The sequence below is a fragment of the Eurosta solidaginis genome, chromosome 5 (genome assembly GCF_040869045.1).
Source record: "Eurosta solidaginis isolate ZX-2024a chromosome 5, ASM4086904v1, whole genome shotgun sequence".
Taxonomy (NCBI): domain Eukaryota; kingdom Metazoa; phylum Arthropoda; class Insecta; order Diptera; family Tephritidae; genus Eurosta; species Eurosta solidaginis.
Genome location: NC_090323.1, coordinates 37281010 through 37295336, shown reverse-complemented (window position 1 = coordinate 37295336; position 14327 = coordinate 37281010). Strand labels below are relative to the sequence as shown.

Sequence of the window (14327 nt, the reverse complement as noted above, 5' to 3'; positions counted from 1 at the left end):
ATTCATTTACTAGCTTGTAGAAGTATTTATAGACCCGTCCTTGAACTGACTCACCCGTCTCTATATGCAATAGCTGTAATTAAAACGTATACAAGGAATGTCAACTCATTTCCTGTCTTGTAATATTTTGTGAGTTTAGTTACGTTTACGAAACCCAAAACAAGCTAAACAAAATGATGATAACAATTCTTTGTTTGTACTTTCTTCATTATTTACAGAATATCTGACCCCCACCACAAAGTTAGGCACATTCATTCTAATTTCCAAAGTCTACGACGTGATCATCTTTTGTGTGGCGCTTTCTGAGCTGAACAATGCGGTGGATAGACATGTTTTCACACATCCTTACATTCATACATATATACACACATTCATACATACCTACAGAGGTTGCAAAACTTCACAAATGCTTCTCATTAAATTCTAAAAATAATAATAAAAGTTTCCACAACTCCTGTGATATAAGCAGCTTTTTCTTTAAAATTGCAACTCGAAAGCATACTAAATAAGGTTTTATGCTTAATATAAATGCTAGTATTTAAGTACACATACATACATAGGTATGCCCTTAAGTTGAAACTGAAATACTCAGAAAAAGGCCTGTGTACACTGACTATAGTTAAACTAGTCCGGAAAAGTTCAGACGTTTAGCAATCACTTATCCGAAGCTTTGCATTAAGCTTTAGTGACCATAACCTAAAAACTTTAAAGACTATTTTCACAGATCTATGTATGGATTCATGTGCCATACATAGTGCTCTTGACATATTATTCGGCATAAAAACCTATTCCCATCCATTTCATTCAACTTTTTTAATGGAGGAAGTGGTCTCTAATCTGCGCGCACTGCTCGGGCGCCAGTATGCGCAACTGGTTTACTATTGGGCTAAACAATTCGTATACTCAAAAATTATAAATATTATACTGCAATAATATTCTGTAGGGTCTCTGCTCGGGCGTCCGGAAATATAACTTTTTTACTAATGAGGCAATTTTACGAGCTGAATACCGATTTAACTGCAATTTTCACTGCCGATTAGAAAAAAAAAATAGAAGCAAAATGGGCAGAATTCTCTGGTAAAAATAATAGCCATAAAAGAAGCCGGTGGATGATTACTTACCTAAAACATATGATCTAGTACAAGCCATGTTGAAAGCCAAAGTTGGTAGGTGACAAGTCGATTTTTAATAAAAACGAACCAAGTATAAGGAGCATTTCAGTCTTTCTGCCAGCCTGCTGATTTCAATAATAACGGTCCACTGTCCACAAATGACTAGTACTGCTACTGCTGCAGAGAGGGAGATAAGATAAAAAGATTTAAGGCTTTCCTTGTGATTGCGCTGTTTTTCGCTGTTTTTTTGATTCTCCCTCAATTGCAAGTATCTGCTTAAAACTAAGAGCAACGTGCCATCTTCGTGTAGCAGAAGCCATCTAATCACACTTTTCACATCGAGGGCTTGCTCAAAATAATTCTGATACACGAAAACTGCTTCAAACTTTATGGGCGCCATTTTGTTAAAGTGCACATCCAATATGGCAAAAAATTTAGAAGGGTGGACAGTATATTACGCTTGCATAAGTATAGTCAGCAGAAAGTGGGACCTAAACCCAGAGCTAATGTGCACATATACAGCTTGCCTAAGATCTATTCTAGCATACGATGCAATTAAGGGGTGTCTGGAACAACACCATCATTAAAATAACAAAAATTTAAGAAGATGCAAAAAGCTGCCTGTGTGAGGATTACAAAAGTACTTGGATCGAGTATTATAATCGAAGTGAACATATTGTTGAACCAGCTACCGCCGAACTTTCACATCCACATTCACATAAGACTGAGGATCTCTCGTTGATAGCACGAGTAGCAGTATGGCCACAATATTTTCCCGAATAAATTTTTCGATGAAGATTAAATGAGAAATTTGAGCTGAATTCCCCGCGTGAAGATAGTATAAAGGCGACAGAGTTACAACGTTCATTCGTCTTCCAAACTCAGCGAGCGTCTAAAGACTAGAAATGGTATAGACAGGTCATGCAGACTTCCATTGGAAACTCAATAAGAGGGCGAGATATATTAATATAGATATGAGGAGGTAGCAGTCACAAATCATCACAATGATCTCTGTCCTAACATAAAGAACCCATTCTGTCTATGTGACATCTCTTTTGACCAGCTAGTTCCACTTATTCCCGTTCCAGGTCACAGAATTTTAAGGGCAATATATACAACTAATACACTAGCAGAAGTGGGTGGCTTGTTAGATATGAAAGAATGAGGCTGTAATTTTCAATGCAACTTATTTTCACTAAATGTTGCCGTAAGCTTTTACATAAGCGGTTATGAAGGTGCGCTCGAATCCTTTGGTTTTTTTTAACTTTACGCCTAGATGTCACAAAAAGTGGAAGCGTTTGACTTGCTACCTGTGCTGCTGTTTACTGTGACACCTAGCAGTAGAAAGCAGCATAAATCAAAGTTCTATTGATTTATATTTTCACCACCAATTTTTCTGATTTGAGGAAGTTGCTATTGAGCCTTTGGTTGTGATTCTTGGTAATCGTGATTGGAAACTGTCATTTAGATGATGTTGCTTTTTGAAAATTGTTCAGTGACAGTCACATGTGAAAATCACTGCGACTGAGAAGAGGAAGTCACAGATCAAAATATATTTCGAAAATGACTAGATCCGGTCACTTATCAGCAATTGAAAGCGACTTACGTAATAAATAGGAGAAGCTCTCCATTCTTTATTGGAATCTTTCGCTATGAGAGTTGTGCTTTGAAGGCTGTGATTTGCGCGGCACCTAAATTTCGCTCGAATTGCAGATTTGTGTTACACTCTACTGCTAGATGTCGCAGTAAGCGAGGGATTTGTATAGCTGCCTATGTAACTGTTTACTGCAATGTCTAGCACTAAAAGGCAGCATAAAGCACGTATACAATGATTTATATTATCACAGCTGATTGCGATGATATGAGAAGGCTGTGACTAGACCTGTGAATGAGGTTTTTGATAAGCGTAAATGTGAAGTGTAATTTCGATCCTATTGCTCTCTTATAATAGTTTATTCACTTGTGAAAATCACTGCGACTAAAAATAGAAAGTCACTGACCAAATTGTTCTTTAAAAATCACTTAATCTCTTCACTCTCCAGCAATCGAAAGATGCATGCATACATATTAAATACAAGACAATTGGAATTTTTAGCCACAGTTGTTGTGACCAGGGATTACCCCTCTCTATTTAGTATAAAGAACACCGCCCTACCAAACAAAATAAATTTTTCTAATCTGATAACGCTTCACATGTATTTGTATCATTTTTGACGCACTTAATCTTATTCAGCTACTTGAATTCACCTCATGGGTCGTGGTTCGTGCCTAGTGCCAAACTAGTTTTGCAGATGTTTAGAACTAGTTGCTTTTACTTCAGACTTATTATTGCTCAAAAATATTTTCATGTGCACATTTATGTAGTTATGTAAGTTATTATATTTGTTTTGTATATAATACGTCTTTTGCAAAATTTAAATAATGTCAACGTTTGTTTATTTGTTTGCTATTTGCTTATTCAAGCTCCGGTGTCAAGTGACCCAAGTCTCATATTGTTTACTTACCACAACGCCGCATGCCACACACCCACAATCGACTTGCCGCACACCACACTCCACTTGCCACTTGCCTCTTGCCCTCTGGGATGCTGGAGTTTACAGCAGAGTAGCCAAAGAGTTTTCAGCCATAGCATCAGCCGTTTTATATATTTATGTTGTTCTTTGTTTATATTGCCACAAATGCGATTATGCTATCCTTTTTGTGCCCGGCGGTTATTTGGTGGCCGTTTGTGGTTAGAGATGTTGTCATTTGTTTAGTCTCATTGCGTTACAAGTTTTCTGTATGATTTTCTTTGCAAAATGTGATTTACTTCTGTTTTTTCAATAAACTCTCATGAAGAGTATTATGTACTTTAATTTTTTACCTTACTTGTTTATTAAATTTATGTTTTTGAATGCTTTTTGTGACATTTGAGGTATTGCAATATAGTATGCACTTTTTCTGGCTGTGAATGATGTTGAATAAAGGCCTAATTTTGTAAAACGCTACAACACTTGCCCTGCCATTCTCTTAAACACACACTTATTAGGACGAAAAACACCAAATAAATTAACGTACCAACTCACAGCTTATTTTTTTGGTGCCATCAAAAGCTACTGGTTGCACAGTGCCACATTTTATATAATTAGGACCTTAAAAGGTAGGCTCGCAAATATTGTTTTTTTTTTTCTTCAATCAGAATGAAATGTTATCTCTATTATACTTAAAAATAACAGAAAACTATTCAAACGAATATTTCAAAATATTTTCAAAAATTTTTGGTAAGCAGGTGTATTAGTTTAAGTTGAACTGGCCGGTCAATAAAGACCCCTCGAGATCTGGCAACTCTGTCCTCGCGAATAACAGGAGCTTTGAGCTGGCGAGCGCAGGACACGAACACAGTATACAACCGTTTTTTCCTGCAGAGCCAAATTTCTACAGCTCCTTTTACCGATGGGGCCTAACTTATAGGATGCGACGTCAGAAGGCAGTGCCCAGTTAGTATGCCCGTTAAAGCGGGTCAAAGTTTTTGTTGAAAAGGCACATCCAGTTTCTATGGGTCATACTTAGTAATGAATGAGTATAAATTTCGAGCCTCCCTAATTTTGTTAGAAAATTTTATATCGCAATCCGAATAGCGGCTCTCACAAACAAAATACATGAAAATAAATGTTAAAATCAGGGAGGCTCGAAATTCCCTATGGTCCCATGGACAATATTACTCAGTATGACCTATAGATTCAGAAACTGAATGTGCACCTGAAGTTTTTTTCCCCCCATTTTTCCCCATACAATTTCACCCGCCCTAATGCCCGTCGAAAGCCTTAAGTCTTCTCTTTTCAGAGCTATTAGCCACTTTGTGCGTCTAATATCGTAGACACTGCACATGATCTTAGAAATTGCGCAGCCCAGCGCTTCTGTACACGTATTTCCTGCTTGATGGATCATGTGCAACTCCTGTCTCCTTTTGATTTCTCCCAAACGAACTGGGATGTCTATCGTCGATTAAGCAAGTACTGTGGCCTCGAGACGTAGTTAAAAGAGAGAAAAAATTTATAGCTTCAGAAGTGTCTCCTTGTCGAATGCAAATTTTCTCTAGTTTCCCAAAGTCCCAATCAGGTATGTTCTGGTTTTCGCAGAAAATTTGGAACCAATTCAAGTTACTCGAATTGAAATTAATTTAACCGATTTAACAAAATCAGAATACCTTTTCAAATGGATTTTGAAAAATTTCATCGAATTCTAAAATTATATACCTCACAAACTTCTAATTTCTGGAATACAATTTCTTTAAACCTTTCGGGTAAAATATTTTTTGTAAAATGATAAAAATTTATTCTTCCTTATAGACTTCTTTTAGTGAAAAAGACGCTTCCTGGGCAGTATTACCGACAATGGTGTTATGGGTATTTCATTCGCCTTTTATGACAGGCATTCTTAGCCCCTTAACCCGCTGGGGAAAACGTATCAATACAGTATACTCTATAAATGCTCTCGAATGATAAAGAAATGGTGGAGACAACGCTCGTGATTGGTCAATGTAATCTGAAGAGCTTGTCTCCCATGGCCCGGGCAAGTCCGAAGATTAACGTGCCTCCTCTGAGCATGCCAGCACTGCAGACGAGTGCATTACGGATGTAATACAATAGGATAAACGGCAGAGATAGCACAAGTGAAAACAGTGGCAGAAAGCGGCGGACAGATCTAGGCCTGTGGGTTGTGCACTTTTCGGATAATGAGTTCATATCTTCAAGTTCCAGAAACATGTCTAGCAAGCTGCGGATTCACACTTATCCACTAAGTTATCAGCAATATGTAAAAGATGGTACGACACAGCTGGACAATACCAGCAATAAGCGTCCCAAGCATTACAAAGTAGAAGATTCTGCCAACTAGCTCGCAGGCACCTTTGTGAAAATCTATAGGGATTCAAGAGGTAGTGTAATAGTAGGGAGTTAAGAGGTTGTGCAGCGTAAATCCTTCATGTCGTAGTCAGCGCAATGTATAGCTTCTCCAACTCCAGAAGGAGGGGGTGGGGTAACTTAAAGTTACAACGTGTTTTTATCGAATCGCTTTCAATATGGTTGGGCGAGTATCTTAATCAAAGAAAAGCACCATCAGCATCTATAACTCTCTCCCAAAATCTTCTGGGGTGTTTTTATCGCTACAAGAGAAAATGAAAGACAAGAAGCAGAGCCTCCAGGACTGCGCGATTGTGTTTTAATCTGATATTTTTTCTATCCTGCAGGAATATATGTAAGACATTGCTGGATAAAAATTTTACGCTAACATAGAAGTGATCTACCCCGATAGTAAAGTGGCTCTTCGGCATTACGGGTTGGCGAGAGTAAATTTAATTCTAGTTTGTCTGTGTAGGGAGGTATGCCTTGCAAGTCAAAATAACACAGCGAAACAAGATGGCTGATGCGTAAGTACCGCGGTATTGGCTCTTGGTTTTGAATAAGCGAAAGACGTAATCACAACACCAGGGCACTATCTTAGCGAGGCTACAAGTCACATTGAGCGTATTGCTCATTCCACAATGTGGAACGATTTTGAGCCAAACGTAAGAGATAAATAAAACTGTGCAGCACACTGTCGAAGTGGGGTTCCTCAAAGCCCCTTTTTCGAGTCTCCTTAGAGCTCAAGGAGGCTAAGCCTGAAGAACTTCTTAACCGAATATACATAGTGATCCGGCATTCCCGTAGGGGACTTTTAACATTCATCAGCCTCCTTACTATATTTTTCCTTGTTTATTGAGATATACTATTTTTTACTTTAACTTTCTTACGTGCGATCGCATCGAGCTAAGTAAATATCCATCGCCATCCGTTCATCCCATTAAACGAAAAGGTTACAATATCTTGTTTGCTTAGCGCAACCAGGTATACAATTTTAAGAAACAAAGTAATATGCTCCTAAAAGTATGAAATGTTGTGTTATATATCTCCCATACTGTCAAAAAGTGAACAGCTGATTCTAAAAGTAATAATAATAACAACAGCAATGACAACCAAGGTTGTCATCTCTTTCTTGCTCATAGCCTTTCTTCACTCATATTCACTTATCCACTTGCCAATATAGCAAGTTTAAAATCCTGTCGATGCTGAGATTGTTAATATAATTACGAATAGTAATCGCAAAGCAGTTGAGAAAGGACTGTTAGTATTATAATTGATTTCATCGTCTTTTGATTTGCAATCGCACCAAATGTCATCAAAAATTTCAATTAATTCAACGAACAATGCAAGGACAAAGTTTTATGCCAACCATTCAGAAATTTAGTTCGATTTAAGTTAACATTAGTTAGATTTATTGCTTTTGTTGTTTTAACTGAAGCTGCAGACTAGTGACGTGCAATTTCGAGTAGTTAAGTTATAACCGGTTCTAGGGAGAGTGATTCGGTGGTTGCTTAAGCTTAACCTCTGAAATTTGTCTGCAGTTTCGTTGTCACAGAAATTTGCACCAGCATCCATACTGTCTGGTTCTTAGTTCCACAAATATTTTGATATACGTCCGCTATTTCTTCATTGCAGTTTCTTTGTAAAAGTTTTCCTAGCTTTTTTAACAAAATATATCGTTCTTTTTGTTGTTGTTGTTGTTGTTGTTATTATTTTTGTTGTTGTTATAGCGATAAAGACACTCCCCGAAGGCCTTGGGGAGTGTTATCGATTTGAAGGTCCCTTGCCGGATGCAGATCCGGTACGATCCGGTACCAAGCCCGACCATCTCGGGAACGATTTGTTATGACCACATGCAACCTTCTAGGCCAGTCTCGTTTTTCTTCCCCTTTTTGATTTTGGTTAGAAACTGTTACTAACTTTTCTGCAAGAATTCGGTTACGTGGGTACTCTTCCTCCATTCTTCGCATCCCTACTGCTTCGGACAGCAATAACAGCAGCAGCAATTCATGTCGTAAAATCTTAATAAAATCAATGAACTATAAAATGGAATGAATTTAGGCGCTGCAAAATGGCATGGACGATCGAATTGTACGCATTGTAGCTGTATAAAGTGAACAGCTTAGGTCAGCGAGTTGGAAGCATTTTGGGTGAAGAACTTATGGATAATCGTATGCGACGAGCAGAGTGCTACACAAAAGTAGCTGTAAGTATTGGCGAAAGGCAAAAATACCGAACATTGAAAGCCATGCGACATTAACTGGTTCATGACTACATACAAAGCAATTAGCCAGCCGATTACGTGCTACCTGTCACCCATATGGTCGCCAAGCCTAAAAATCACCCACTGGAAGAAACTACAGGCCTGCCAAAATGCTGCTCTCAGAATCGCCACGGGCTGTCTTCTTATGTCCCCAGAACACCATCTGCATAATGAGGCGAGAATACTCCCCATCAGGGAAAGAAATGAGATGCTGACCAAACAGTTCCTGTTGAATACCCAGAAACCTGGGCATCCCAACAGACATCTGATTGATGAACCAGCACCGCCTAGGGGCTTAAGGAGTCATCTCCGTAAGCATTTTGAGGAAATACGGCACCTGAGAACCCAGCCGTATGAAGTGAAAAAACACAAGCAGGTCCTTGGTGAACTCCATAAACAGGCGTCGGACCTTTATGCCGGGAATTGCCCGGTGAATCCAGTACTTAACGAAAATTATCCAAAACTTGCGGAAGAGGAACGCATACTCCCCAGGGAAACGCGTGTCACTCTTGCTCAACTTCGTTCTGGATACTGTAACAGGTTAAACTCCTACCTATCCAGAATCAACCCCGACATACAAAATGTATGCCCCGCTTGCAATGTGTCCCTACATGACACCAACCATCTCTTCAATTGTAATGTGGAACCAACGCCTCTAACACCCCTTTCCTTATGGTCCACCCCTGTTGAAACGGCAAGTTTCCTAGGACTCCCGTTAGAGGATATTGATGACAATTTGTGATCGGTCGCGGCTATTAGGTGGGGCGAGCATTGCTACAACAACAACAACAACAACTGGCTGTTGTTGGCAGCTAATACTCAGCATAGTTATGTTCCATGTTGTTGTTAGTGGTTTAGCATTGTCTATAGCTGTTGGTTGCACTGCTTGCTAACAGAAGTTGTAATTCTACGCTGCGGGTGATGCCTGACAAACAATAACGCAGTGTGAATTTGGACAATATGATCTTTCTTTGAAATCACAGTCGATGGTATTCCCACACATATGCACTCTTACTTTTGCACATTGTCACCCATTTACACTCGAAAATTACCCCAACAGCTTTGGGTTCGTGTGCAGTTAGAAGTGTTAATCCAAAAGTGCCAAAATGAATGAAGGAATAAACGAATGAATATTTATAGGAATTCAGCTTACTCTGTGCATTCTACAAATACATACACAAATATGCAATACTTTTGCGTATGTGCAATGACAGTGAAACCATGCAAAGAGTGTTTAACATTCTGCTCTGCACTATGGGGTAGTTTGAAGTAGCTTGTTTAAAAATCAAACGTTTTGCAATGAATAGAACAACTAATGCCGCAAAAAAATAGAGTCTCAAATATGAGTAGTAAAACATCCCAAAGCTGAATACTGAAAAATTGTTTTAAGAATTTGTATGTGTAAACATCTTTGCTAAGGGTGTCGGGGAATCTAGAATGTAAGGGCAAGGTATTTGTAGGCGTGAGCATAAGCGTAGTTTTTGGAAGTGGCGTAATATGTGGGAACATTTATAATGTAAAAGTAGGCGTAGTATAGGTTTAATATAAGTGTGTTATCAAAGAGGTATAGACGAGTTATCGGCATAGAAGTGTTATTAATTAGTTATTGCTATCGATAATAAAAGCTATTGATGAGTTATAGACTATTTATGGGTTTGTTATCAAAAAGTTATCGATTTATTATCGAAATTTTATCGACTATTTTTGGAAAATGTATCGATATGTTATTAAAAGTTTGCGATTTCTAAACAGGTATAGAATTATTATTGGAGTGTTATAAATTTCTTTAGAACGTGTTATCGATTTTTTACCAAAAAGTTATCAGTTTTCTATCTAAAAATTATCAATTTGTTATCTATTAAAAATCGAAAATTTATCTATTATTCACCGAAAAGCTATCAATATGTTAACAAAGTGCTATCTATTTTTTATCGGCGTGCTATCGAGTTGCTATCGGTTTCTACATCAAAAAGTTATCGGCATTTTATCTTATCGGGGTGTTATTAATTTGTGCAAGGAGTGTTATGTACTTATTTTCGAAAAGTTATCGATTTGTGATCAAAATATTTTCGGTTCCTTATCACAAATGTATTAATTTGTTATAGATTAATAATCTATTGTTCATCGTACAGCTATCGATATTTTTTCAAAAAATTATCAGAGTGCTACCGACGTATCGATTTATTAAACACGACTTGCCGTCTTTTTATGAAACAGATACCGATAAAATTTTTTAATAAATCGATAAAAATCTGCAACTCTTCGATAATGGACCGATAACCCAACGGTTACAATTTTCTGTAAAAGATAATATTTGGATCGATTGTTATGTTAAGGAGCCGAAGAAGCACGAAATTGTTTTTTTCTTGTAAAAGATACCTGTGTTGTGGTTTAACTTTAACCCCTGAGCGAACTCTGCGTAATTAAAAACCTTAGTTTTCTAGACATTCATGAAACCAAAATCAATACCGGAACAAACGGAAATGAATTTGGAGGAATAAAACCAAAATTTAAACCGAAGAACTAGTTTTTAATTAACTTCGACAGTAAACCTGTAATCGGAACGAAACGGAAGTAATTGTGAAGAAAGGAACTAAAATACCGTCTTGAAACAAAAATCAATTTGAAGCACCAAACTAAAAGTATAACCATAACGAAAATTAAATTAGTATGAAAAAACAAAACTAAAACCAAAACCGGATCAAAGCGGAAATGAATTTGAGGGAACAAAACAGAAATCGAGACCTGAAAAAAATCGGAGATGAATTTAAAGGAACGACAGCGAATGGAAACCGGACAAACCGGAAACCATTTTTCAACGTCGAGACCAAAACCGTAACCGGGACGATACTTAAATCAAGTTTGAACAAATAAATATAACCGAAACGCGGAATAAAACCAAAACTGATTTTAAGCCCGAAACCAAAACCAAAGTCGGAATAAAATGAAAACAAAATTGAAAGCAAGGTTCATTCTCCTAAGATGCATACAGATCCATTAGATGAGATGACTTTCGATGAATTCGAAACAAAGTTCCTCGAAAGGTTTATGGACCTCGATAAGACGAGTATCGAAAAAGATTTAATCAATTTGCGCAGGCATTCAAACAGTTGATCGAATCAAAAAAGAACTGCTGATCTGTCAGAGAGAACATAACGAAATTAGTACTAGGCTGGATCGAAAAAAGTCGCAAATGTACGCCACAAATTTAAAGCTTATGTTGAGACGGTGTAGTACATTTCTTTGTAGTTTTTATTTTTATTTTGTAGGTTTTATTTTTATTTTACAAACACACAGACCAATATTTAGGTCCTCTCTGTATAAGCTTTAAACTTATGGGAGGATATTCGAAAGATTTTATTTTCCATGAGGCCCAAACCGGTCTAATAGGTTCCATAGTTGGTAGGTATTCCTTGTATTTAATGAAAATGTTTAAAAGGCGGATGTATCGCAATCCTAAATATAAACCTGAGCTTAGTGAAACGTCGGGTTTATAAGTGAAGTTTAATCTTGCACTGTTCAAATATCTGACCATACAAGCCTATAATAATTCTGAATTTAATAAAATCAAAATTGGTCAGCAAAAATCGATCACACATTAAAATCTTATCGGAAGGCCTGCCGACAAACAATTTTCACATCTTTATTTACTTTCTACCAACACAAACAAAGAGCGAAATAATCCAACATGAAACACTTCTACAAACATATGCGATATAAATACGGAGAAGAAACATATAGAACCCTTAAACAACACAGTAAACAGAAACAAAAACTAACAAAACAAACAGCGCAACTGAAATTCCTATTGGAATGTAAGAAATACGAAATAATACCCCAACACCTGACTGATTCAACCAAGAGGATATCCATACAAACAACATCACAACACATAATTCAACAAGTAGAGAAGGCAAAAAGACTATTACACAAAAAAATGTTAAATTTAGAAATCACACAAACAAACATCAACATAAAATCAACTAGAGATCAAATAATCTGTGCTGAGCGACAACTACAACACAACCTTAATGTAAGTGATTTCTACTCTGTCACACATAATCAAACAATTCTAAGCCAGAGAATGGCAGACGAAATAAAAACAACACAAACATCCAAACTTGAGAAACTGAAGCAGAAACAACTACGAACTTTGGGCATAAGAGTGAACAGTGACTGGTTCATAAACTACACGAAAATACATTTTCCTGAAGAAGTCAAATGGCTTCTCTCCCTTGGGAAAAAATTTACACTTCCTACAACAAACACCACATTCAAACCTTTAAAAATCATAGCAGAGATTGAGCAAGTGATACAGCAATTTGAGAACGAGAGAGCTAAAGAAATGGAAAGATGCCGACTAAGCAGCAGAATCTCACAATACAAACGGCAAATTAAACATAGCCCAACGGACAAATTTATACTGGAAACCTACAGCAAAGCAAAGGCTCTTCTAAGAAGACACAAAGATATCATCGTCACGGATTCAGACAAAGGCAACAAGACAGTTGTTATGTACAAGACAGATTACAAAGAGAAAATGGGCAAACTACTTGAGGACAAAAGCACATACAGAACGGCTAGAAACGACCCAACAGACACGCTACAGAAACAAAACAACAACCTTATCAACGAACTTTACAAAGATAAACTGATTAGTCTTAAAGACAAACATCACCTCACATGTACGGCAGCAAATGCACCACGATTATACGGTTTACCAAAAATTCATAAACCGAATTTACCCTTACGTCCCATAGCTTCATCAATGAACGTTCCATGTTATGGTTTTTCAAAGTTCGTTGGTAAAATACTAAACAATTTAATCTCAGAAGGATACAATGTAAAAAACTCGTTTAGACTCAAAGATAAATTGGAAAACATTGAAATATGTAGCGACGACATATTAGTATCCTTCAATGTAGTCTCCCTATTCACCAACATCCCCATATACTTAGCAATAAAGATAATAATGGACAAATTCCAACAACTACAATGTAACATACCAAAAAACAAATTTTTAAAATTACTGAATTTTTGCCTGAAAGATAATAATTATTTTATGTATGATGGGAAAATTTACACCCAAAGCTTTGGTATGCCCATGGGTAACCCTCTTTCACCGACAATAGCAGATATCATCATGGATGACTTACTAGACAACACTATTTTGGAATTGAAAAAACTACATAAAATAAATATCAAGTTCATAGTTAAGTACGTGGATGATATATTTGCTATTGTAAAACGAGATGACTTAGACATCATACTGAGAACTCTAAATCAGTACCACAATCGGCTACAGTTTACAACAGAAAAAGAGGTAAACTCAAAAATCCCCTTCTTAGATGTGCTCATTCACAGAACTGACAATAGGATTTTACTCAACTGGTACTCTAAATCAGTAACATCAGGAAGAATCATAAACTTCCTTTCTGCCCAACCTAAAAAATACAAAATAAACGCTGCAAAAAACATAATAAATAAAATATTCACATTGAGTCACAATCAGTTTTTAAATTCCAACAAGGAAAAAATTTACAAATTGCTTACTGACAACAACTACCCGAGCCAATTAGTGAAGACCCTAATAGAACAGAAATTAAAAGAGACTAACAAAAAGCAACATCATACAACAACCACACAAACACCTACCGAAACAAAACAATACCACAGCATCACCTACATACCAAAGTTCACAGAAAAAGTTCACGCAAACATAAGAGAACAAAAACGAAATATTTCTCTAGCACACAAATCCAACTGCACTCTCTCCACTATATTTACCAAGACAAAAAGCCCAGTAGAACCACACCAACAAAACAATGTAATCTACCAAGTACAATGCAAAGGTGGAGAAAACACACAATACGACAAAATATACATAGGGACGACGAAAAGAAAATTGGGAGTTCGACTAGCAGAGCACGAAGCGGACATAAACAAAAAGAAAAGCGGCACGGCACTTGCTCAACATATTCTAACACATGGACACACCGCTGATTTACAAAATACAAAAATAATAGACACAGAGAGGAAAGAGAAAAAGCGGTACACACTAGAGAGTCTTCA

General features: G+C 37.0%; 1 long non-coding RNA gene across 1 annotated transcript in view; it reads right to left on the bottom strand.

The window, feature by feature from the left end:
- LOC137253828 (uncharacterized) overlaps nt 1-14327 on the bottom strand; it is a 514350-nt gene that overhangs the window by 137571 nt on the left and 362452 nt on the right. The window contains exon 3 of the long non-coding RNA XR_010953896.1: nt 1122-1289. This is a non-coding gene — a long non-coding RNA (uncharacterized lncRNA). The remainder of the gene's footprint in view (nt 1-1121; nt 1290-14327) is intronic.